Source organism: Drosophila eugracilis, unplaced genomic scaffold (assembly GCF_018153835.1).
Source record: "Drosophila eugracilis isolate 14026-0451.02 unplaced genomic scaffold, ASM1815383v1 contig_2153, whole genome shotgun sequence".
In the NCBI taxonomy this organism is placed as follows: Eukaryota; Metazoa; Arthropoda; class Insecta; order Diptera; family Drosophilidae; genus Drosophila; species Drosophila eugracilis.
Genome location: NW_024573037.1, coordinates 360,008 through 386,211, shown reverse-complemented (window position 1 = coordinate 386,211; position 26,204 = coordinate 360,008). Strand labels below are relative to the sequence as shown.

Sequence of the window (26,204 nt, the reverse complement as noted above, 5' to 3'; positions counted from 1 at the left end):
ATACATATTTGTGCTTGTACTCAATGCTAATGATGTTTATAAAAGTGGAGAAGAACCATAAGAACCATATCTTGAAGAACCATAAAAATATCTTAAAAGCTATTTAACACTGAATTTTAAGCTAAAATACGTTTCAAGGACTTCATTTCTAGATCTATTCATGTAACAGTGATTTACCAGCGATTTTTCCAAAGATTTTTCCCATAAATATTTGAAGGCGGAATTTTGTATAGTGATTAATTTGAGAGCAGAGTTTTCTCCAGTTGCTTGGCAATGGTTTTTTACCTAATGTCTGATGGCCAGGTGGCACTCATCTCCAGCCGGCCGCTACCCATTGATGTGAACCTTAATTATAACGCCATCGAGCTGCGTCATCATTTACAAAACGCCACCAACCACAAGACCGAATCAGAGCAGCCATTATTATTATTATTATTATTACTGCCCATGGGACGGGGATGTTTAAGTACATAAGCCAGGGAAAATTTCCATATAGACCATATAGGCTAGCTCTTCTTATGTCTGTATGTGCAAGCCAAGGGTTTGATTTTGGCATAGTACCCGTTGTTTCGCCTCTATCATGTCCTGACCCATTCCTGTCAATGAAATTGGGTTCAAATCAAATTTCAAATGGTGTTCAACCCGTTAGAAAAGGGGTTGTGATGTTTTTTGAAGAGAAAACTAGGCAGGGTTCGCGTTATAACTATAGGAATATAGCTCTTCTAGAAAGAAGAGTAATATGTCTTTGAGTTCTTTAGGCAATCTTAGGTGTCTCAATCAAGTGTAAAATCTTATAATAAAGATAAGATAATGGAATAAATACTTACAATTTTTAAACATATTTATTAGGTTACGAACTATATGATAAACAATAATCTGTTCCCTTTTTTAACATCACGCTACTGCAAAAAAAATGTTCCTTTTAAGTCATCTACATATTTGCCCTAGTGCCCATTGTACCTGAAATTTAATCTATATGTTTTCCTAAATTAAGACAATTATAATTTCCCTAAGTTCGGCCAGCGAGAAGAGCTGGAAAACAATACAACGAGATCCGAATGTATGTCAGATTAACGTGGAAAAGTTGAGCTAAAGAAAGGAATGGCTTAGTATCGTAGGTTAACACAACACAGAACCAATGTAAAAATCCAAAAACCGAAAGTACAATGGCCATATGCCGCCGCCTGGACAATAACACAGTGTTGCGAATGAATAATTAAAATAATAGGTCAAGCAGGTTGAACAAAGGTTAACAATGCCAATATCCTTTGCTGATCCTTGTACGAGGATCGTACTGAAAGAGGCAGAGAAGAAAAGATCCTAGCGCCATGCGCTTAGCCTTAGCGCACCGAAACAAAACTGCAGGTTGTAGGATTGTTCTGGGTTATCCTGCCTTATAGAGGTACTATTCCTCTATACCTATATGTGCATACCTTTTCCCGTAGGGGGTTTAACTGCCAAAGACAAAGGGCGGCGAACAAACGCAGCAGGCAAAACAATGCGGCAAAGCGTTAAATATCATCGGCCAGCCAAATGGCAAAGCCAGAGAGGAGAGAGGAGAAAAATGAGCAAAAGGGCACGGACACGGCCACGGTAGCTGTAGCGGCAGGACACAAAAGGACACAAAAAGGGGCAAATACAACTAATTATCCTATTCACTTGATATGTGCCTTCAGTGTAATTACTCAGCCTGTCCTGTCCAGTTTCCGAAACTGGGACTCGATCTACACTTGTCAACCAAGCAGCTACGATCTCTAATCCTGCCTAGTCCTTTAACTCCTGTGTTCCAGCCGCCAGTTGCTCCTGCTTCTGCTGTTCCCGCTGCTCCTACTCCTGCTGCCGCCACAAGGCATCCCGAGAAGCCAATTACCGATTTTATCTGGTAACCTGTAAACGGTTTTTCTTTCTTTTTTCTTTTTTTGCACAGTCCTTCATGGCAAGGAGACACTTTGATGACACTCGTCCTTCAGGCAACTGCTGATGGTGATGATCCAAACGGCATATGGTGATCATCAATCAATCAATCATATATGCATGTACCTGTTCGAGAAAAAAATACTCGAGCTCCAGCCGTGTCCAAATCAAAGAGCTATTCTTGATTTTTCTTCTTGTGGAAGACAAAGTGCCGTGATCATTTTGGTGAGCCGGTGACCTGGTACTCCCAAGATGAATCGACGGTTTGTTCGCACCCCGTCGATAAGCAGTTAATTATATTTACTCCCATCCTGTTTTTATACAGCCCATGGGCGTTGCACCTTGGCGGCTTTGCTTTGTTTCCTGCTGCACATTATTTCCAAGTACGCGTGTCTAGTTGCACTTTTTCCCAAGTTTTCGGCGCCAAGGAGCATTAATCAATGACAGTCAATATAACATCCATCCATCCAAAACTAACCATCCATCCAATCTGTCCGGTCTCGGCGGCATGTATTCATTGCAACATTACCGTAAAATTTTAGATTTTTTTTTGGGCGATCAAGTATATATGTGCTCAAAGGGAAACCGTATAAATCATAATTACATTTCCAAATTATTCATCGTCAATCAACATAATGAAATAAGTTTTTTATTTTTGGGTCTCTAAGACTTAAGTAATCTATTCCACGTGAGCCAGCACTTTCGATCAAATCCCATCTTATCCGATCCAGTTGCAGGCCAAAAAAGTGGGAAGTGTCGCAGCATGAGATTAATTACAAAACCAGATGTACATACACTATATATATCTTGGCTTTATACATTTCTGCCCACTAATCAACGAGGACATGACCAAGCTATTTTCTCAATTATCCAGCAGACTTTTCGTGATGCTCTGGGTTTTAAATATTTCATGTAAATACCTTTTTGTCTGTCAGAAAGATTGATTTTAAAGTTTACCAAAATAGGATATTGTATATGAAATCTTGAAAGAAAAATATCTGCAAAAGCTGCAAAATGATAAATAATCTATCTTTAATTTATATATAATTTTTGATGATTATTTTTTATATCAGCAAATGACATATCTAAATTATATGATTAAATCTAACATGAAATATGATCTTATTGATGTTATTCTTTTCCAAAAAAAAGGCCAGCGAGCTTCAGAAAAACTTGTTTTAAACCCCATTTCTCTTCTATGGCGGCATACTCACTCGTACATTGCATTGTAAAATAATTAGTTTCGAACCCTTTTGCCATGAACCAGTAACTCAGGAGTGTAAATGTACATACATATTCCTGCCAAATAATACGCAATTAAATTGAGGGGAGTGGCCAGTGTGTGTCCTCATCCCTTTTCGCATTGACGAGAGTCAACGAAAAATTTCATTAACGAAATCACTGCCAACGCACTCGCATTCAAATTCGAATTTCACATCCACTGCCCCGTATGCTTACTCGTATGCATACAATCAATGATTTTTAAGAGCCATTTACATTTGAGTAATTTCATTGGGGTGTGTGTTCTATACACAGATTTTTGTTCAGCCCCTTACCAATTATCGTCGGAAATGTTCACATAGACCCGTTGAGTTCAAAGAACATATGTGGGGCATTCTTATCTTGAGTTTTACTTTCCTTCAGAAAGTATATTAGATGGCCAACCAATTTTTTTAGAAATCACTATATCTTTGAAAAATTATTTGAAACATTTTAATAACAAGATTTTGACCAATTAATGGCTTTTACAAATGGCGTTTTCTGTGGCATTTTTCCAATCTTTCAAAAACTCCATGGAAATGGAGCAACAAGTTATCATACTTGTATACTTAGGAACTTTTAGGCCGAGCATTTAATATGTTTGTAAGGGTTAAAGTTTCAAAATTTCATGCAAATGATGATATAGAACTGGTAAATATTGTCCCGGCCGGAAAGTAGGCAATTTAGAAGAAAACCCTTACATCATCTATTGGCGCCACCTATGATCATATATCAGAACCACTGTCAGGCATTTGCATAGTGCCACCTATGATCTACCAGTTGAACTTCCCTGAAACAATTTATAACTGCTTACACCATATCACCCTTTACAGAAATAAATTCAATGTATCTTTGACCCTTCCACAATTAATGTAGCTCATTAGCTCATGATTATGACTTTAAGGTTACCGTTGTTACAGATACCAAATGAAATGAGTATATATTTTTATTAAAAAACATCACACACATACATACACAGGATCTGTCTAAAACAATCAAACGTACTAGGTTACTTCCGCTTAATTAATTTTAAACCCTAAATTCAGCTGTGCCAACAGAGTTTGCCGCTGCCCCTGCCATCCCGGCAGAATCCAGCTTGAATGCCCCTGGGCAAGTGCACACATTTCCGGGACAGAGTGTAAAGGCCCATCCGGGCCAGGATTCTGTATGAAAATTGTTTTCACTTGCAAAATTTGCGAGTCGGAAACTTGTTGTCACTGAGCGCGGAGGCACCTGCCTTCCGCCCACTCCCATCTCATAATCCTCAAATTAAAATCTAATTAAACAACAACTGTGGTGCAGTCAAATCAAGAGATAAGCAATCAGGCATTCCTGATGCCCCCAAAAAAGAAAACCAGTCCCAAAGACCAGTTTCCAGTGAGAGGTCAAAGGTCAGTGGAGTGGCATGCATGCCTATGCTTTGGAGTCGAGTGCGTGCACAACGGACATTCCTTTATGCAAATTAATTTCAATTGATTGCGCACGAAACACTTTTTATTTCGATATTCCGCTGTCGCAAATATGTTAACATTGTACTTAGATGAACCACAATCGCTTTGATGTCGCTCATGTGTGCAGTGCCATGGCATAACATTTTTCTTTCCCATTGGGTTACTCTGGCCACAACAGTTTCTATGCCACAATCTGAGTGGGTAATACGTTTTAGATTCAAAATTTAAGATTTAAAATGGTGAAAACTGATAGAATGCGGACTATTTCGATGGATTGATTGTTAGTAATGCTTTATATTATATAGGTTAAAAGTTACAAAAATGTTAGAAGTCAAATTTCTTATTCTCTATTATTTTGAAATCACTAAAAAATATGTGTAGAAGTATTCAGTGAGAAAAGAACTTTGACTTCCAACATAAAGTCCTCTGTTTGCTATCGATAAAAAATAAAAGAACAACTGGGCCAATTGTCTGTCTACAAGTTATACTCGAACAGGGTCAAAACCCCCTGATAAAGGGGCTTGTGTGTATTGGCGTTGTTGCTTCCTGGCAGTTAATCGCCCTCAATTGCCTCTAAAAGCAACTTACACACGCTTTTCACGCACAAAAGATGCCGAAAGCGTTCCCTCATTGGCAAAAGCCCACAACAATATTTGTCTTTGACCCTATTATTTACTAAATTACCTTTTCCTTACGGCGAGGGCTTATATAAAGACACCGCAACCGAATCGTCCCATCCTCTTTCTCCCCCAAAGTAAAAATACCAGACATATGTTGGGTTGTGGCTGTGCCGCAGTGGCAGTAGATATCTTCAAGTGGAATCGGTAAGGCACTCGATAAGGCACTCGCCAGCATCTGCAGGTGAAATTATTTATTTTGCTCGGGTTAATCCACTACAAAAACAACTGAACTGAACTCAACTTCAACTCGACTCAACTCAACTGCTGAGTTCAACTCTCCACTAACGAAAACGCAATGTGTTGGTTGAGGGAGGGTGGAAAGGAAAGCTGGCGTCGGTGGAAAAGTCGAGGAAAGTGAGCAGCCCCGAGGAGGTTAAACGTATGTGTACAAAGTGATTATAATTTCTTTAAGTGATTTCAACCATACCTTGAGGTATTTTTGGCTTAATTGAAAACATTTCGTTAAATGGCTTCGGCGACCGTGTTTGTGGTTGAATGCTCTACACTTTTGATCCAGTCTTTTCGCCATGATTAGCTTTATAAAACACTTAATGTACAAATAAAACCAGTAGCATGTGTGTACATTCATGTGTGGGTATGTTCACGGGTGTAAGGTTACTGGAATGCCAGTATTTAAGGACCCTTAAGTCCTTAAGACCTCTAATGGTTGAGCGGTGGAATTATAACCACAATTGTCTCTATATTGCTTGTGTCTTGCCTCTAATTCGGGGTTTGTTTATATGGAATTGTTAGGAATGAATTTTGGATTGTTGTATCAGAAATTGAGCAGGCAATTTGCACTTAATCTAAATCTATTCGCAACTTTTAAGTATTAACAATTTGAGACTATATTTGAAAACAAAATCCAATGCTAAAATATATATTCTTCAGTGTGCAAAAGTAAAAGACTATAAACGAATGAACATTCCATAGAAGTGACCCTATGCGAACATTTTCAGCTAGACCATAATTCCTTGACAACGGTTTGCATTATTCACATAAAACTTTATAGCTGTAAAAGGAAAGGCACACCTTTCGGCGAAACCCTGGCTTTTGTGTCCTGTTTCTGTCTCGTCCTAGTTCATTTAGTCGTCCTTTTGCCGTGTCCCGGCATTTGCATTTTAAACATTAATAGGTGCATAATTTAAAAAAAACGCCAAAGCAAATGAGGCCGCTGTGGGCTAACAACGGGTTAATTAATAATTTCCAGCCTTAAAAACGTAGCCATGTACTTATTTGGAGATCCATTCGACAAATAGCCACTCTTTAAAAGGGGTTTACAAAACACCATCGTCTTTAAGTCCACGGAGCAGTCCTTTTTTTTCACCCAGTTGCTCATCCTTTTTTATATTTTAATTATTATTACGAGAATGTCCAATAAGGCGCGTCAGGACTTTAAAATCCGCCGACCCCCTTGGGTATTCCGAAAAGGGGTATCCAAATCCAAAATTCGAGGGCAAACTTTCGAGTCGCCAGGTTTTACTATCCATGGTCTTAATGAAGCTATCCTGCCATCCAGAAATTCACATTTGAAGGCAACTCCTTGGTCTCCTTGGCCTGGTGCAAATATTGTCTGGTTCTCGGTTTGGCTTGGACAAGTTTGCAGCTTTTCTGCCGTCAGGAGGAGATTGTCGTTTTTAATCTCCAGCGCGGTTTTCTGGATGGGTTGTTGTGGGGTGGCTTGTATTGGGTAAGGGTAGGTATAGGTGGGTGTGTGTGTGTGTGTCTGGGGTGCCAAAATGATTGCGAAATTGAATTTTCAATTTTATTTTTCGAATAAAAAATTCAAAAGCCAACAGGAGGCGAAGCGAGAGAGCGACAGCAAAACAGAAGCTCCTGTCGAGGCAAAAGGCACTGGCCTGTATCCAAAAAATATTTATTGCAAATAAACTTTTATTACAATTTGTGTTTATTTGCTCAAACCTCTTTTCAATTAGAAGTCAAGGGAGTCGAGTGCTGGGCATCGTAAAAACAAATCAAACGAATGTAAAGGAAAAGTGCTCCATCTGCAGGAGCAAAAGCGATCGAAGTGACTTTTTAGACGGAGTCTGGTCTGGGTTTTCTAATGGTTTTACGGTCAGCAGACTTAGCCCCCAAGGGTATTTACATCAAATTTACTCACAAGAAGGGTTTATGGAAACAAGACAGTTCGAGAACAAATAATACATACTAGTACAGTAGCAGGAATATTTTGTAGCAAATATTTAAATTAACTAGAATAAAAGATAATATTAATGAAAAGTGAAACAATTTCGAAGCAAATCTAACTAAAGTCTAAAGTCTTTTATAAGTAAAAGTTAAAGTGTTATTACTTATAATAAATATGACAAATTGACAACGAAGTTACAAAACTCCTTCTATACCATAAAATCCAGTGAAACGTTAAACCTTAATCAAACATATAATACGAAAATACATTTTGTAAGTAGCTTCGGTCCTTGCAGACATGAGATGGCAAAATTGCATATATGGGGCAGGGGAATTCAATCTCAAATCAACTGAGACTGGCTCTTCCTGGTTTAATTAATGAGAGTGACTTGTAGTACTGCGTCCAACGTTTTCCTATTGCACAGTGATCAATATGCTGGAAAAAATGAAAGAAAATAGAAAAGTCAAAGTTCAGAACTCAAGTTTACTGAAATCATTAGAAATATTTTTTTGGAAATAGTTTTTTAGTATTTGCTGGTTCTATTGGCTGCTAAAACAAACAAATTTATCTATATTTTTTATAGAAAAATGTTTTCTGAAAACTATGAAAAACTAATCAAAACGATAAAACGCCTTAAATACAATTGGTTAAGAACACATATACAGAACACTGTACAGAATCAAAGTTTTGACAAATCATTATATGAGAACAGGGGATCCATGTTGCATATTAAGACAGAGCCAGCACATATCCACATTGCCACACAGATTGTTTGCCAACACTTAGCGACTGGATTTCAGTGCTAACGACTAAGGACTAACTACCAACCAACCAAATGACAGAGTGTCCGCGACACGATGATATGCCAAAGGCACTTAGCACTAAGCACAAGGAACAAGGCAAAGGCAAAGGCAAACAGGACTTGGTCTTGGATCAGGGACAGGGCCAATACCCAGAACATGGACTAAAAACAATGCAAATCACGCAAACCACTGCCATGTCGAACCAATAATTGAAAAGTCCTAACGCCAAATGGCCACGACAGTCATCAATCTTTTAGGTGTGTTTTCCCATCCTGCTGCTCCCGTTTTCATATTTTACCACCTCCCCAGTTGCGTGTTTTTCCTTTCCAGAACATCCCCGAAAATAGGACTAGATTTAACACGTAATACATTGCACTTTGTACTCCCAAAGCTGCTCAACTTCCTTTTTGGACACTCCCAAACTTACTTATATGTGAATCGGTAGACATTCACAATAGATAATACAGTAATCAGGATAACTACAGGGGGTGTGGGTAGTATTGATGAAAAAAATATATATATATATAGTCTTATTTACTTTGTTTCAGAAAATACCTCGGCACAATGCTAATTGTAAATTCAAAACTTCTGAACGCGGATACCTAAACTATTGCTGTGGAACTACACGATAGATTTGTAGCTGTATTTTAGAACCTTGAGAGCATTTCCAAACATGATTCTAAGATTAAATAAGCTTAAGTTCTAGAAAAACAAGGGAAAGTCTGCTTAAATCGATTTCCGCACTTAAAGTCCTTTAACTCCTCGGGCATAAAATGTCCAGTTACGCGGGGAGAATACGGTTAGCCCTGATTAAAAGGGTTGCCCTCCAGTTGTATTCCCTCTAGAATGTGTCCCCACTATTGATTTTCACTAGCTAAACCAACTGAACTTTCCCCACCACAAAGATTCTGGATATACACTCGTATTTCGAAAAAATGCCTGTGATTTACCGATGCTTCTAATGAAAATGTGAAAGTTAAATCGTAGGTAAAGGAAACGCGGTCATCCCAAAAGTAATATTTTGCTTATTTTTTTAATGTACGATTTTGTGGCTTTTAGCGGCTGTCAGCTGCGAGGCAAGCCCAACTTTTTTTTATAGTCTGCGTGGAGGTAAGGAGATTACTCAAATGGTGGTTGTGAATGGGCAAAACTTGTTCTTTGATGCACAGTTTTTTCGCAGTTCTACAAAGGAACGCGGCAACTGGAATGGTGGGGAGGGGGAGCATGGAGTTGGAGTTCTAGATGGTGTGATGGACATTAAGTAGTAGAATGTTGTCTTTATAACACTGTGAGCACTGTGAAACAACAAAAGCGCCAGCGAAAAGGTCACAGCATGACCCCCGGGCGGAAAAAACAAAACAAAACGGCAGCAAGTCAAACCGACACACCCCGCGGAACAATTTTTCAATAAATTAGGTTTCTTAGCAGATTCCGCGCCGTTTGCCCCCCATACACACCTCCAAAGTGTACAATATAGCATCCTCCTCTCTGTCCATCCATTTTCATCCCGGTTTCTGGTCCACTTTTCCACTTTGCCCGGAAAAAGCCAAGTAAAGCAATTCACCCCATATTTGTTTTAGCTTTTTGTACGCAAACGAGAAGGAAAGATCTTTGGCCTTCGTCCCCTGGATCTCCTCCAGTCATTTTGTCATCCACCACAGTCCCCTCTCCACCACTTTCAAGAAAAAAAAACATTTCCCGGGGTCGAAAATATGTTTTGCTACTGAACTCGCTGATTTATGCCCTTTTTAATGTGGCCAAAGTAAATGTCATTTAATTACACCCGATTTAATGGAATTTTACGCATTATCGGTATTTTTTTTTTGTTTGTTGGTTTTCTTTTGGAAAACTTCCTGTCCGCAAGTAACTTCTTTCCGTTTAAGGCAAGACATCCCCTTTCCCACAAAACAGTTTGCGACTTTAAAGTAAATGCTTAAGGGCAGGGCAGTAATTCGAATTGAAATCTTTTAGAAGGTTACGTAAACAAGAGATGGAAAATAGATGAAAATGCGACACACTTCAAAGGAATGCCCAGAATTTTTGAAAAGAAAATATTTGTGCCCATTGCAGTGTATTCAGATTTTATCAACAAGAACTTATTTTGATTACCATTCAGGGAAAAAAGGCAATTGGATTTCTATCACCCAAGGATAAGGGTGGAAAGAATACTATTTGTTTCATTGAAACCTTATCGAATATAATCTAAAACAAAATCATTGCGAAGAATGGTTTAATTTTGGTTAAAAAATTGCAATAGTTTTTAAATCTATGACATTATTTTCATATCGAAATTTTTACTTAACCGAAAGAGATTTTCAGTCTGACAATTCAATAAATTTAAGGAAGGGGAAAATTGAATCTACTGTCCTCTTCGCAATTACAATGTCATCAAAATAAGGAAACTGTCTGCAAACAAACTCATTCCTTTATATATTGCCATTCCCAACATTTGTTTATCTTTTGAATTTTTCATAAAGGAAAACAGCAGCGTGTTTTGTGGACATTAAAATGCCACAAAACGTTTTATAGTAATTTTTCATCTTTTCGACGGTCTACAAACTCCACCTCCCCCAGACAAAATACCTCACATCCCAAGATTCAGTTTTTTACCCAGTTTTCAGGGGAGGAATGGTATGGGAAGGTGTTATATCAGATGAGATGAGGAGGGTTTTACGGGGCGCTATAACGCTGCCGACATTTATGTTGATCTCGTGCAGCGCAAATAACACGGCTCCACAGCCATTCGCTGATACATTTTTATCTTTGTATGACAAGTTAATAATGTGTCAGTCCAGGCGCCGTCGTCGTCCTTTAAAGATGGACACGGGGTTGCTATGTAGATTACTTCGCTTTTTTACCCACGGCATCAAATAAATGCTGGCACGTTTTTTTTTCGTTTTACCTCTTATTGAAATTTTCCAGGAAAGGCCTTTAGGTAAAGTATTTCCGTCGAGTTTTAACGGATTTATTGTGATTTTTAGGTCACGTGTCTGTTACGGAATTTGTTTAGCCTCTGTCGTTAATAATTGATTTTTATTTGTTTCATTTGCTTGAAGTTGTTTTTAAACAAACAGGGGATGTACATTAATAAATTCAAAAAAATTAAAATCTTTTGGCTCAGTGTGCAATATTGATTAGGGCCAAAATTTATCGAAAGACTAACAAATTACAAAGCCACCCACATTCGACAGTTTCGAGGCGAAAAAATTTGTTTTACATTCATATCTCGAAAATTACGATACCCCTGGGAAATTGGTGTTGGTCAGTTAGCGACAACTCTGCCTCCTGTTCTCTATCATTTCAGTCCCAACCCAAATAATCCCCACTTCCAGGGTCTTCGAAAATGCCATTTTTAGTTGAATATAAATCTTGCATGGGAATCACTGGCAATACTGCTTAATATTCGAGTCACACACGTGAAAATGCGATAAATAGATTATGAGTTATTGCAAGGCATTAAAAAGCCCAAGAGAAACGAAATAACGGTTTAAGTTCTTAAATAGGGTCTTTGGAATTTATACTCTAAAATATTGCAGTTTCTACAAAGCAAGCATATTGCAATATCTGTAGAGAATATAACATAAACAAAATAAAATCTTAAAAATGCAAAATTTGGCTAGCCCCGATTTTAGCTCATATCATATCTGCATTCAAAGTAGAAAATGTAAAACTCTTGCTATTTATCGCAAAAAAAGAAGGTGATACCCCTTATCAAAAATCGTTAGCAGCACAAAACAGTCGTTCTTATGGCTGTACGTCTTGTTTTGACTGCGCTGGAGCTAAAAAATAAATAATATTGCAAATTTCTGTCAAGAATAGGTTTTTGACTTTCTAGTCAGTAAATCAGAACTCGACGCAAAAAAATCAGAACAAATTTGTTAAAAGTAGGTATAGGGGTTTTAAGTTTTGGTTGTTAGCTGCACAAAAAAGTCACTGTTTCAGCCGTACGTCTTGTTTTGAAAAAGTTAGAGCTATCAAAAGACGTAGCATAATTTTGAGCGGTAAAAAATCAGTTTTTTGCTATAGCACAGCCAAAAATGGTCCAAATATGGAATGTAATACCTCGTAGGGCTCGTAATTTGATTGCTATGATTCCCAATTGATTTGCATTCAAATCTGGGAAACTTAATTTTTGGCCTATTTTTGAAAATTTTGATGATGGTACCCCTTATCAAAAATGCGAAATTTAGCCGAAAAATGACTTTCCCAAAATCGAAAAACGAGTGATAGGGGTGGTAAGTGCTGGTCGTTAGCAGCACAAAACAGTCGTTTTTAAGGCTGTACGTCTTGTTTTGACCGAGCTAGAGCTAAAAACCGCAAATAATATTGCAAATTCTGTCAAGAATAGGTTTTTGACTTTCTAGTCAGTAAATCAGAACTCGCCGCAAAAAAATTAGGACAAATTTGTTAAAAGTAGGTATAGGGGTTTTAGGTTTTGGTTGTTAGCTGCACAAAACAGTCACTGTTTCAGCCGTGCGTCTTGTTTTGAAAAAGTTAGAGCTATCAAAAGACGTAGCATAATTTTGAGCGGAAAAAAATCAGTTTTTTTGCTATAGCACAGCCAAAAATGGTCCAAATATGGAATGTAATACCTCGTAGGGCTCGTAATTTGATTGCTATGATTCCCAATTGATTTGCATTCAAATCTGGAAAACTTCATTTTTGGCCTATTTTTGAAAATTTTGATGATGGTACCCCTTATCAAAAATGCGAAATTTAGCCGAAAAATGACTTTCCCAAAATCGAAAAACGAGTGATAGGGGTGGTAAGTGCTGGTCGTTAGCAGCACAAAACAGTCGTTCTTATGGCTGTTCGTCTTGTTTTGACTGAGCTAGAGCTAAAAACCGCAAATAATATTGCAAATTTCTGTCAAGAATAGGTTTTTTGACTTTCTAGTCAGTAAATCAGAACTCGACGCAAAAAAATCAGAACAAATTTGTTAAAAGTAGGTATAGGGGTTTTAAGTTTTGGTTGTTAGCTGCACAAAACAGTCACTGTTTCAGCCGTGCGTCTTGTTTTGAAAAAGTTAGAGCTATCAAAAGACGTAGCATAATTTTGAGCGGAAAAAAATCAGTTTTTTTGCTATAGCACAGCCAAAAATGGTCCAAATATGGAATGTAATACCTCGTAGGGCTCGTAATTTGATTGCTATGATTCCCAATTGATTTGCATTCAAATCTGGGAAACTTCATTTTTGGCCTATTTTTGAAAATTTTGATGATGGTACCCCTTATCAAAAATGCGAAATTTAGCCGAAAAATGACTTTCCCAAAATCGAAAAACGAGTGATAGGGGTGGTTAGTGCTGGTCGTTAGCAGCACAAAACAGTCGTTCTTAAGGCTGTACGTCTTGTTTTGACCGAGCTAGAGCTAAAAACCGCAAATAATATTGCAAATTCTGTCAAGAATAGGTTTTTGACTTTCTAGTCAGTAAATCAGAACTCGACGCAAAAAAATCAGAACAAATTTGTTAAAAGTAGGTATAGGGGTTTTAAGTTTTGGTTGTTAGCTGCACAAAACAGTCACTGTTTCAGCCGTGCGTCTTGTTTTGAAAAAGTTAGAGCTATCAAAAGACGTAGCATAATTTTGAGCGGAAAAAAATCAGTTTTTTTGCTATAGCACAGTCCATAATGGTCCAAAAATGGAATTGAATACCTCGTATGGCTCGTAATTTGATTGCTATGATTCCCAATTGATTTGCATTCAAATCTGGGAAACTTCATTTTTGGCCTATTTTTGAAAATTTTGATGATGGTACCCCTTATCAAAAATGCGAAATTTAGCCGAAAAATGACTTTCCCAAAATCGAAAAACGAGTGATAGGGGTGGTTAGTGCTGGTCGTTAGCAGCACAAAACAGTCGTTCTTAAGGCTGTACGTCTTGTTTTGACCGAGCTAGAGCTAAAAACCGCAAATAATATTGCAAATTCTGTCAAGAATAGGTTTTTGACTTTCTAGTCAGTAAATCAGAACTCGACGCAAAAAAATCAGAACAAATTTGTTAAAAGTAGGTATAGGGGTTTTAAGTTTTGGTTGTTAGCTGCACAAAAAAGTCACTGTTTCAGCCGTACGTCTTGTTTTGAAAAAGTTAGAGCTATCAAAAGACGTAGCATAATTTTGAGCGGAAAAAAATCAGTTTTTTTGCTATAGCACAGCCAAAAATGGTCCAAATATGGAATGTAATACCTCGTAGGGCTCGTAATTTGATTGCTATGATTCCCAATTGATTTGCATTCAAATCTGGGAAACTTCATTTTTGGCCTATTTTTGAAAATTTTGATGATGGTACCCCTTATCAAAAATGCGAAATTTAGCCGAAAAATGACTTTCCCAAAATCGAAAAACGAGTGATAGGGGTGGTTAGTGCTGGTCGTTAGCAGCACAAAACAGTCGTTCTTAAGGCTGTACGTCTTGTTTTGACCGAGCTAGAGCTAAAAACCGCAAATAATATTGCAAATTCTGTCAAGAATAGGTTTTTGACTTTCTAGTCAGTAAATCAGAACTCGCCGCAAAAAAATTAGGACAAATTTGTTAAAAGTAGATATAGGGGTTTTAGGTTTTGGTTGTTAGCTGCACAAAACAGTCACTGTTTCAGCCGTGCGTCTTGTTTTGAAAAAGTTAGAGCTATCAAAAGACGTAGCATAATTTTGAGCGGAAAAAAATCAGTTTTTTTGCTATAGCACAGTTCATAATGGTCCAAAAATGGAATGTAATACCTCGTAGGGCTCGTAATTTGATTGCTATGATTCCCAATTGATTTGCATTCAAATCTGGGAAACTTCATTTTTGGCCTATTTTTGAAAATTTTGATGATGGTACCCCTTATCAAAAATGCGAAATTTAGCCGAAAAATGACTTTCCCAAAATCGAAAAACGAGTGATAGGGGTGGTTAGTGCTGGTCGTTAGCAGCACAAAACAGTCGTTCTTAAGGCTGTACGTCTTGTTTTGACCGAGCTAGAGCTAAAAACCGCAAATAATATTGCAAATTTCTGTCAAGAATAGGTTTTTGACTTTCTAGTCAGTAAATCAGAACTCGACGCAAAAAAATCAGAACAAATTTGTTAAAAGTAGGTATAGGGGTTTTAAGTTTTGGTTGTTAGCTGCACAAAAAAGTCACTGTTTCAGCCGTACGTCTTGTTTTGAAAAAGTTAGAGCTATCAAAAGACGTAGCATAATTTTGAGCGGAAAAAAATCAGTTTTTTTGCTATAGCACAGTTCATAATGGTCCAAAAATGGAATGTAATACCTCGTAGGGCTCGTAATTTGATTGCTATGATTCCCAATTGATTTGCATTCAAATCTGGGAAACTTCATTTTTGGCCTATTTTTGAAAATTTTGATGATGGTACCCCTTATCAAAAATGCGAAATTTAGCCGAAAAATGACTTTCCCAAAATCGAAAAACGAGTGATAGGGGTGGTTAGTGCTGGTCGTTAGCAGCACAAAACAGTCGTTCTTAAGGCTGTACGTCTTGTTTTGACCGAGCTAGAGCTAAAAACCGCAAATAATATTGCAAATTCTGTCAAGAATAGGTTTTTGACTTTCTAGTCAGTAAATCAGAACTCGCCGCAAAAAAATTAGGACAAATTTGTTAAAAGTAGGTATAGGGGTTTTAGGGTTTTGGTTGTTAGCTGCACAAAACAGTCACTGTTTCAGCCGTGCGTCTTGTTTTGAAAAAGTTAGAGCTATCAAAAGACGTAGCATAATTTTGAGCGGAAAAAAATCAGTTTTTTTGCTATAGCACAGCCAAAAATGGTCCAAATATGGAATGTAATACCTCGTAGGGCTCGTAATTTGATTGCTATGATTCCCAATTGATTTGCATTCAAATCTGGGAAACTTCATTTTTGGCCTATTTTTGAAAATTTTGATGATGGTACCCCTTATCAAAAATGCGAAATTTAGCCGAAAAATGACTTTCCCAAAATCGAAAAACGAGTGATAGGGGTGGTTAGTGCTGGTCGTTAGCAGCACAAAACAGTCGTTCTTAAGGCTGTACGTCTTGTTTTGACCGAGCTAGAGCTAAAAACCGCAAATAATATTGCAAATTCTGTCAAGAATAGGTTTTTGACTTTCTAGTCAGTAAATCAGAACTCGACGCAAAAAAATCAGAACAAATTTGTTAAAAGTAGGTATAGGGGTTTTAAGTTTTGGTTGTTAGCTGCACAAAAAAGTCACTGTTTCAGCCGTACGTCTTGTTTTGAAAAAGTTAGAGCTATCAAAAGACGTAGCATAATTTTGAGCGGAAAAAAATCAGTTTTTTTGCTATAGCACAGCCAAAAATGGTCCAAATATGGAATGTAATACCTCGTAGGGCTCGTAATTTGATTGCTATGATTCCCAATTGATTTGCATTCAAATCTGGGAAACTTCATTTTTGGCCTATTTTTGAAAATTTTGATGATGGTACCCCTTATCAAAAATGCGAAATTTAGCCGAAAAATGACTTTCCCAAAATCGAAAAACGAGTGATAGGGGTGGTTAGTGCTGGTCGTTAGCAGCACAAAACAGTCGTTCTTAAGGCTGTACGTCTTGTTTTGACCGAGCTAGAGCTAAAAACCGCAAATAATATTGCAAATTCTGTCAAGAATAGGTTTTTGACTTTCTAGTCAGTAAATCAGAACTCGACGCAAAAAAATCAGAACAAATTTGTTAAAAGTAGGTATAGGGGTTTTAAGTTTTGGTTGTTAGCTGCACAAAAAAGTCACTGTTTCAGCCGTACGTCTTGTTTTGAAAAAGTTAGAGCTATCAAAAGACGTAGCATAATTTTGAGCGGAAAAAAATCAGTTTTTTTGCTATAGCACAGCCAAAAATGGTCCAAATATGGAATGTAATACCTCGTAGGGCTCGTAATTTGATTGCTATGATTCCCAATTGATTTGCATTCAAATCTGGGAAACTTCATTTTTGGCCTATTTTTGAAAATTTTGATGATGGTACCCCTTATCAAAAATGCGAAATTTAGCCGAAAAATGACTTTCCCAAAATCGAAAAACGAGTGATAGGGGTGGTTAGTGCTGGTCGTTAGCAGCACAAAACAGTCGTTCTTAAGGCTGTACGTCTTGTTTTGACCGAGCTAGAGCTAAAAACCGCAAATAATATTGCAAATTCTGTCAAGAATAGGTTTTTGACTTTCTAGTCAGTAAATCAGAACTCGACGCAAAAAAATCAGAACAAATTTGTTAAAAGTAGGTATAGGGGTTTTAAGTTTTGGTTGTTAGCTGCACAAAAAAGTCACTGTTTCAGCCGTACGTCTTGTTTTGAAAAAGTTAGAGCTATCAAAAGACGTAGCATAATTTTGAGCGGAAAAAATCAGTTTTTTTGCTATAGCACAGTCCATAATGGTCCAAAAATGGAATTGAATACCTCGTATGGCTCGTAATTTGATTGCTATGATTCCCAATTGATTTGCATTCAAATCTGGAAAACTTCATTTTTGGCCTATTTTTGAAAATTTTGATGATGGTACCCCTTATCAAAAATGCGAAATTTAGCCGAAAAATGACTTTCCCAAAATCGAAAAACGAGTGATAGGGGTGGTTAGTGCTGGTCGTTAGCAGCACAAAACAGTCGTTCTTAAGGCTGTACGTCTTGTTTTGACCGAGCTAGAGGTAAAAACCGCAAATAATATTGCAAATTCTGTCAAGAATAGGTTTTTGACTTTCTAGTCAGTAAATCAGAACTCGCCGCAAAAAAATTAGGACAAATTTGTTAAAAGTAGATATAGGGGTTTTAGGTTTTGGTTGTTAGCTGCACAAAACAGTCACTGTTTCAGCCGTGCGTCTTGTTTTGAAAAAGTTAGAGCTATCAAAAGACGCAGCATAATTTTGAGCGGAAGAAAATCAGTTTTTTTGCTATAGCACAGTCCATAATGGTCCAAAAATGGAATTGAATACCTCGTATGGCTCGTAATTTGATTGCTATGATTCCCAATTGATTTGCATTCAAATCTGGAAAACTTCATTTTTGGCCTATTTTTGAAAATTTTGATGATGGTACCCCTTATCAAAAATGCGAAATTTAGCCGAAAAATGACTTTCCCAAAATCGAAAAACGAGTGATAGGGGTGGTTAGTGCTGGTCGTTAGCAGCACAAAACAGTCGTTCTTAAGGCTGTACGTCTTGTTTTGACCGAGCTAGAGCTAAAAACCGCAAATAATATTGCAAATTCTGTCAAGAATAGGTTTTTGACTTTCTAGTCAGTAAATCAGAACTCGACGCAAAAAAATCAGAACAAATTTGTTAAAAGTAGGTATAGGGGTTTTAAGTTTTGGTTGTTAGCTGCACAAAAAAAGTCACTGTTTCAGCCGTACGTCTTGTTTTGAAAAAGTTAGAGCTATCAAAAGACGTAGCAAAATTTTGAGCGGAAAAAAAATCAGTTTTTTTGCTATAGCACAGTCCAAAAATGGTCCAAATATGGAATGTAATACCTCGTAGGGCTCGTAATTTGATTGCTATGATTCCCAATTGATTTGCATTCAAATCTGGGAAACTTCATTTTTGGCCTATTTTTGAAAATTTTGATGATGGTACCCCTTATCAAAAATGCGAAATTTAGCCGAAAAATGACTTTCCCAAAATCGAAAAACGAGTGATAGGGGTGGTTAGTGCTGGTCGTTAGCAGCACAAAACAGTCGTTCTTAAGGCTGTACGTCTTGTTTTGACCGAGCTAGAGCTAAAAACCGCAAATAATATTGCAAATTCTGTCAAGAATAGGTTTTTGACTTTCTAGTCAGTAAATCAGAACTCGACGCAAAAAAAAATCAGAACAAATTTGTTAAAAGTAGGTATAGGGGTTTTAAGTTTTGGTTGTTAGCTGCACAAAAAGTCACTGTTTCAGCCGTACGTCTTGTTTTGAAAAAGTTAGAGCTATCAAAAGACGTAGCATAATTTTGAGCGGAAAAAAATCAGTTTTTTTGCTATAGCACAGTCCATAATGGTCCAAAAATGGAATTGAATACCTCGTATGGCTCGTAATTTGATTGCTATGATTCCCAATTGATTTGCATTCAAATCTGGAAAACTTCATTTTTGGCCTATTTTTGAAAATTTTGATGATGGTACCCCTTATCAAAAATGCGAAATTTAGCCGAAAAATGACTTTCCCAAAATCGAAAAACGAGTGATAGGGGTGGTTAGTGCTGGTCGTTAGCAGCACAAAACAGTCGTTCTTAAGGCTGTACGTCTTGTTTTGACCGAGCTAGAGCTAAAAACCGCAAATAATATTGCAAATTCTGTCAAGAATAGGTTTTTGACTTTCTAGTCAGTAAATCAGAACTCGACGCAAAAAAAATCAGAACAAATTTGTTAAAAGTAGGTATAGGGGTTTTAGGTTTTGGTTGTTAGCTGCACAAAACAGTCACTGTTTCAGCCGTGCGTCTTGTTTTGAAAAAGTTAGAGCTATCAAAAGACGTAGCATAATTTTGAGCGGAAAAAAATCAGTTTTTTGCTATAGCACAGCCAAAAATGGTCCAAATATGGAATGTAATACCTCGTAGGGCTCGTAATTTGATTGCTATGATTCCCAATTGATTTGCATTCAAATCTGGGAAACTTCATTTTTGGCCTATTTTTGAAAATTTTGATGATGGTACCCCTTATCAAAAATGCGAAATTTAGCCGAAAAATGACTTTCCCAAAATCGAAAAACGAGTGATAGGGGTGGTTAGTGCTGGTCGTTAGCAGCACAAAACAGTCGTTCTTAAGGCTGTACGTCTTGTTTTGACCGAGCTAGAGCTAAAAACCGCAAATAATATTGCAAATTCTGTCAAGAATAGGTTTTTGACTTTCTAGTCAGTAAATCAGAACTCGACGCAAAAAAATTAGAACAAATTTGTTAAAAGTAGGTATAGGGGTTTTAAGTTTTGGTTGTTAGCTGCACAAAAAAGTCACTGTTTCAGCCGTACGTCTTGTTTTGAAAAAGTTAGAGCTATCAAAAGACGTAGCATAATTTTGAGCGGAAAAAAATCAGTTTTTTGCTATAGCACAGCCAAAAATGGTCCAAATATGGAATGTAATACCTCGTAGGGCTCGTAATTTGATTGCTATGATTCCCAATTGATTTGCATTCAAATCTGGGAAACTTCATTTTTGGCCTATTTTTGAAAATTTTGATGATGGTACCCCTTATCAAAAATGCGAAATTTAGCCGAAAAATGACTTTCCCAAAATCGAAAAACGAGTGATAGGGGTGGTTAGTGCTGGTCGTTAGCAGCACAAAACAGTCGTTCTTAAGGCTGTACGTCTTGTTTTGACCGAGCTAGAGCTAAAAACCGCAAATAATATTGCAAATTCTGTCAAGAATAGGTTTTTGACTTTCTAGTCAGTAAATCAGAACTCGACGCAAAAAAATCAGGACAAATTTGTTAAAAGTAGGTATAGGGGTTTTAGGTTTTGGTTGTTAGCTGCACAAAAAGTCACTGTTTCAGCCGTACGTCTTGTTTTGAAAAAGTTAGAGCTATCAAAAGACGTAGCATAATTTTGAGCGGAAAAAAATCAGTTTTTTTGCTATAGCACAGCCAAAAATGGTCCAAATATGGAATGTAATACCTCGTAGGGCTCGTAATTTGATTGCTATGATTCCCAATTGATTTGCATTCAAATCTGGGAAACTTCATTTTTGGCCTATTTTTGAAAATTTTGATGATGGTACCCCTTATCAAAAATGCGAAATTTAGCCGAAAAATGACTTTCCCAAAATCGAAAAACGAGTGATAGGGGTGGTTAGTGCTGGTCGTTAGCAGCACAAAACAGTCGTTCTTAAGGCTGTACGTCTTGTTTTGACCGAGCTAGAGCTAAAAACCGCAAATAATATTGCAAATTCTGTCAAGAATAGGTTTTTGACTTTCTAGTCAGTAAATCAGAACTCGCCGCAAAAAAATTAGGACAAATTTGTTAAAAGTAGATATAGGGGTTTTAGGTTTTGGTTGTTAGCTGCACAAAACAGTCACTGTTTCAGCCGTGCGTCTTGTTTTGAAAAAGTTAGAGCTATCAAAAGACGCAGCATAATTTTGAGCGGAAAAAAATCAGTTTTTTTGCTATAGCACAGCCAAAAATGGTCCAAATATGGAATGTAATACCTCGTAGGGCTCGTAATTTGATTGCTATGATTCCCAATTGATTTGCATTCAAATCTGGGAAACTTCATTTTTGGCCTATTTTTGAAAATTTTGATGATGGTACCCCTTATCAAAAATGCGAAATTTAGCCGAAAAATGACTTTCCCAAAATCGAAAAACGAGTGATAGGGGTGGTTAGTGCTGGTCGTTAGCAGCACAAAACAGTCGTTCTTAAGGCTGTACGTCTTGTTTTGACCGAGCTAGAGCTAAAAACCGCAAATAATATTGCAAATTTCTGTCAAGAATAGGTTTTTTGACTTTCTAGTCAGTAAATCAGAACTCGACGCAAAAAAATCAGAACAAATTTGTTAAAAGTAGGTATAGGGGTTTTAAGTTTTGGTTGTTAGCTGCACAAAAAAGTCACTGTTTCAGCCGTACGTCTTGTTTTGAAAAAGTTAGAGCTATCAAAAGACGTAGCATAATTTTGAGCGGAAAAAAATCAGTTTTTTTGCTATAGCACAGCCAAAAATGGTCCAAATATGGAATGTAATACCTCGTAGGGCTCGTAATTTGATTGCTATGATTCCCAATTGATTTGCATTCAAATCTGGGAAACTTCATTTTTGGCCTATTTTTGAAAATTTTGATGATGGTACCCCTTATCAAAAATGCGAAATTTAGCCGAAAAATGACTTTCCCAAAATCGAAAAACGAGTGATAGGGGTGGTTAGTGCTGGTCGTTAGCAGCACAAAACAGTCGTTCTTAAGGCTGTACGTCTTGTTTTGACCGAGCTAGAGCTAAAAACCGCAAATAATATTGCAAATTCTGTCAAGAATAGGTTTTTGACTTTCTAGTCAGTAAATCAGAACTCGCCGCAAAAAAATTAGGACAAATTTGTTAAAAGTAGATATAGGGGTTTTAGGTTTTGGTTGTTAGCTGCACAAAACAGTCACTGTTTCAGCCGTGCGTCTTGTTTTGAAAAAGTTAGAGCTATCAAAAGACGTAGCATAATTTTGAGCGGAAAAAAATCAGTTTTTTTGCTATAGCACAGCCAAAAATGGTCCAAATATGGAATGTAATACCTCGTAGGGCTCGTAATTTGATTGCTATGATTCCCAATTGATTTGCATTCAAATCTGGGAAACTTCATTTTTGGCCTATTTTTGAAAATTTTGATGATGGTACCCCTTATCAAAAATGCGAAATTTAGCCGAAAAATGACTTTCCCAAAATCGAAAAACGAGTGATAGGGGTGGTTAGTGCTGGTCGTTAGCAGCACAAAACAGTCGTTCTTAAGGCTGTACGTCTTGTTTTGACCGAGCTAGAGCTAAAAACCGCAAATAATATTGCAAATTCTGTCAAGAATAGGTTTTTGACTTTCTAGTCAGTAAATCAGAACTCGCCGCAAAAAAATTAGGACAAATTTGTTAAAAGTAGGTATAGGGGTTTTAGGTTTTGGTTGTTAGCTGCACAAAAAAGTCACTGTTTCAGCCGTACGTCTTGTTTTGAAAAAGTTAGAGCTATCAAAAGACGTAGCATAATTTTGAGCGGAAAAAAATCAGTTTTTTTGCTATAGCACAGCCAAAAATGGTCCAAATATGGAATGTAATACCTCGTAGGGCTCGTAATTTGATTGCTATGATTCCCAATTGATTTGCATTCAAATCTGGGAAACTTCATTTTTGGCCTATTTTTGAAAATTTTGATGATGGTACCCCTTATCAAAAATGCGAAATTTAGCCGAAAAATGACTTTCCCAAAATCGAAAAACGAGTGATAGGGGTGGTTAGTGCTGGTCGTTAGCAGCACAAAACAGTCGTTCTTAAGGCTGTACGTCTTGTTTTGACCGAGCTAGAGCTAAAAACCGCAAATAATATTGCAAATTCTGTCAAGAATAGGTTTTTGACTTTCTAGTCAGTAAATCAGAACTCGACGCAAAAAAATCAGAACAAATTTGTTAAAAGTAGGTATAGGGGTTTTAAGTTTTGGTTGTTAGCTGCACAAAACAGTCACTGTTTCAGCCGTACGTCTTGTTTTGAAAAAGTTAGAGCTATCAAAAGACGTAGCATAATTTTGAGCGGAAAAAATCAGTTTTTTTTGCTATAGCACAGCCAAAAATGGTCCAAATATGGAATGTAATACCTCGTAGGGCTCGTAATTTGATTGCTATGATTCCCAATTGATTTGCATTCAAATCTGGGAAACTTCATTTTTGGCCTATTTTTGAAAATTTTGATGATATCAAAAATGCGAAATTTAGCCGAAAAATGACTTTCCCAAAATCGAAAAACGAGTGATAGGGGTGGTTAGTGCTGGTCGTTAGCAGCACAAAACAGTCGTTCTTAAGGCTGTACGTCTTGTTTTGACCGAGCTAGAGCTAAAAACCGCAAATAATATTGCAAATTCTGTCAAGAATAGGTTTTTGACTTTCTAGTCAGTGAATCAGAACTCGACGCAAAAAAATCAGAACAAATATGTTAAAAGTAGGTATAGGGGTTTTAGGTTTTGGTTGTTAGCTGCACAAAACAGTCACTGTTTCAGCCGTGCGTCTTGTTTTGAAAAAGTTAGAGCTATCAAAAGACGCAGCATAATTTTGAGCGGAAGAAAATCAGTTTTTTTGCTATAGCACAGTCCATAATGGTCCAAAAATGGAATTTAATACCTCGTATGGCTCGTAATTTGATTGCTATGATTCCCAATTGATTTGCATTCAAATCTGGAAAACTTCATTTTTGGCCTATTTTTGAAAATTTTGATGATGGTACCCCTTATCAAAAATGCGAAATTTAGCCGAAAAATGACTTTCCCAAAATCGAAAAACGAGTGATAGGGGTGGTTAGTGCTGGTCGTTAGCAGCACAAAACAGTCGTTCTTAAGGCTGTACGTCTTGTTTTGACCGAGCTAGAGCTAAAAACCGCAAATAATATTGCAAATTCTGTCAAGAATAGGTTTTTGACTTTCTAGTCAGTAAATCAGAACTCGCCGCAAAAAAATTAGGACAAATTTGTTAAAAGTAGGTATAGGGGTTTTAGGTTTTGGTTGTTAGCTGCACAAAACAGTCACTGTTTCAGCCGTGCGTCTTGTTTTGAAAAAGTTAGAGCTATCAAAAGACGCAGCATAATTTTGAGCGGAAGAAAATCTGTTTTTTTGCTATAGCACTGTCCATAATGGTCCAAAAATGGAATTTAATACCTCGTATGGCTCGTAATTTGATTGCTATGATTCCCAATTGATTTGCATTCAAATCTGGAAAACTTCATTTTTGGCCTATTTTTGAAAATTTTGATGATGGTACCCCTTATCAAAAATGCGAAATTTAGCCGAAAAATGACTTTCCCAAAATCGAAAAACGAGTGATAGGGGTGGTTAGTGCTGGTCGTTAGCAGCACAAAACAGTCGTTCTTAAGGCTGTTCGTCTTGTTTTGACCGAGCTAGAGCTAAAAACCGCAAATAATATTGCAAATTCTGTCAAGAATAGGTTTTTGACTTTCTAGTCAGTAAATCAGTACTCGCCGCAAAAAAACTAGGACAAATTTGTTAAAAGTAGGTATAGGGGTTTTAAGTTTTGGTTATCAAAAATGCGAATTTTGGCTTCTCCACACTCAACAGTATTTATACCCGTTACTCGTAGAGTAAAAGGGTATACTAGATTCGTTGAAAAGTATGTAACAGATAGAAGGAAGCGTTTCCGACCCTATAAAGTATATATATTCTTGATCAGGATCAATAGCGGAGTCGATTGAGCCATGTCCGTCTGTCCGTCCATCCGTATGAATGCTGAGATCTCAGGTGCTATAGCAGTTACAACGTTGAGATTAAGCATGAAGATTCTTGAGGTCCCTGAACAGCGCAAGTTTATTTCAGCATCCTGCCACGCCCACTCTAACGCCCACAAATCACGAAAACTAAAATCGCTTAAATCTCAGGAACTATAAGAGCTAGAAAGTTTAAATTCAGTATGTATAGACTTGGGATGCCAGCGCATCTTATGGCGGTACCATTATTCGGCCACACAAACCCATACGCCCACCAAGCGCAAAAGACGGTTTTCGCATTTTCTAGAAAAGCTGATATCTCGGTAACTATAAGGGATAGAAAATTAAGCATGTAGGTTTTTATGATGCCCCTTAACGCCCACAAAACCCAAAAAACTAAAAATGCGAAAATCTCAAGAACTATTAGAGATAGAAAGTTGTGCTTAAAAATGCGTATTTAAAATAGTCCACTGCAACTTGTCCCTAGTTTTCATGTACATAAATGAAAAGATAATATTTTTTAAAATATCAGTTGTCTTATTTATTTTAAGTTTAATCCTATACAGTGAAAAATCGACATCGCAACTTCTAATAATAAATTTAAGTTGGATTAGCTTACGAGCTAAACATGATTTCTTATATGATTTTAATTTTATATATTGTCAAGTTATTTATTAATATAATAATAACATCATCAAATAATGATAACAATTTGTCTTTTCCAGGTTTGGAACAACGATTGTCTCACAGCTCACACCAACCATGTAGCTTCTTCCCTATCTTACATAACAATTAGAAGTCGTTTAAGGCAAAGGCGTCCTGCCGATCTATGGACAAGAGGTCGCCAAGTTTCTCGAGTCCTGAAGCAGTAACTTAATTTAGTTTTGATCTCTAGTTATCGAGCTATAAACATTTTTTTATTTCCTTCCTGTTATTTATATATGTTATATGTTTAATATTATAAAATAAACCACCAGACAAATGCAAATAAATACAATAAAAAAATATAAACAAAATATATTTCTACATATGCGTTTTCTTTTTTACCGGAAATTAAAGGGTTTGTTTGAAAATAAGATATTAAGTCATTTAAATTTAATATATTAAAGTTTAAAATATTTCTTACGGCTCAAAA

General features: G+C 37.0%; 1 long non-coding RNA gene across 1 annotated transcript; it reads left to right on the top strand.

Moving 5' to 3' along the window:
- The first annotated feature begins 5,607 nt into the window (after positions 1-5,607).
- On the top strand, positions 5,608-25,908 carry LOC121529978. Its single transcript, XR_005993717.1, has 2 exons — positions 5,608-5,684; positions 25,795-25,908. It is a non-coding gene; the product is annotated as an uncharacterized LOC121529978 (long non-coding RNA).
- The last annotated feature ends 296 nt before the right edge of the window (positions 25,909-26,204 follow it).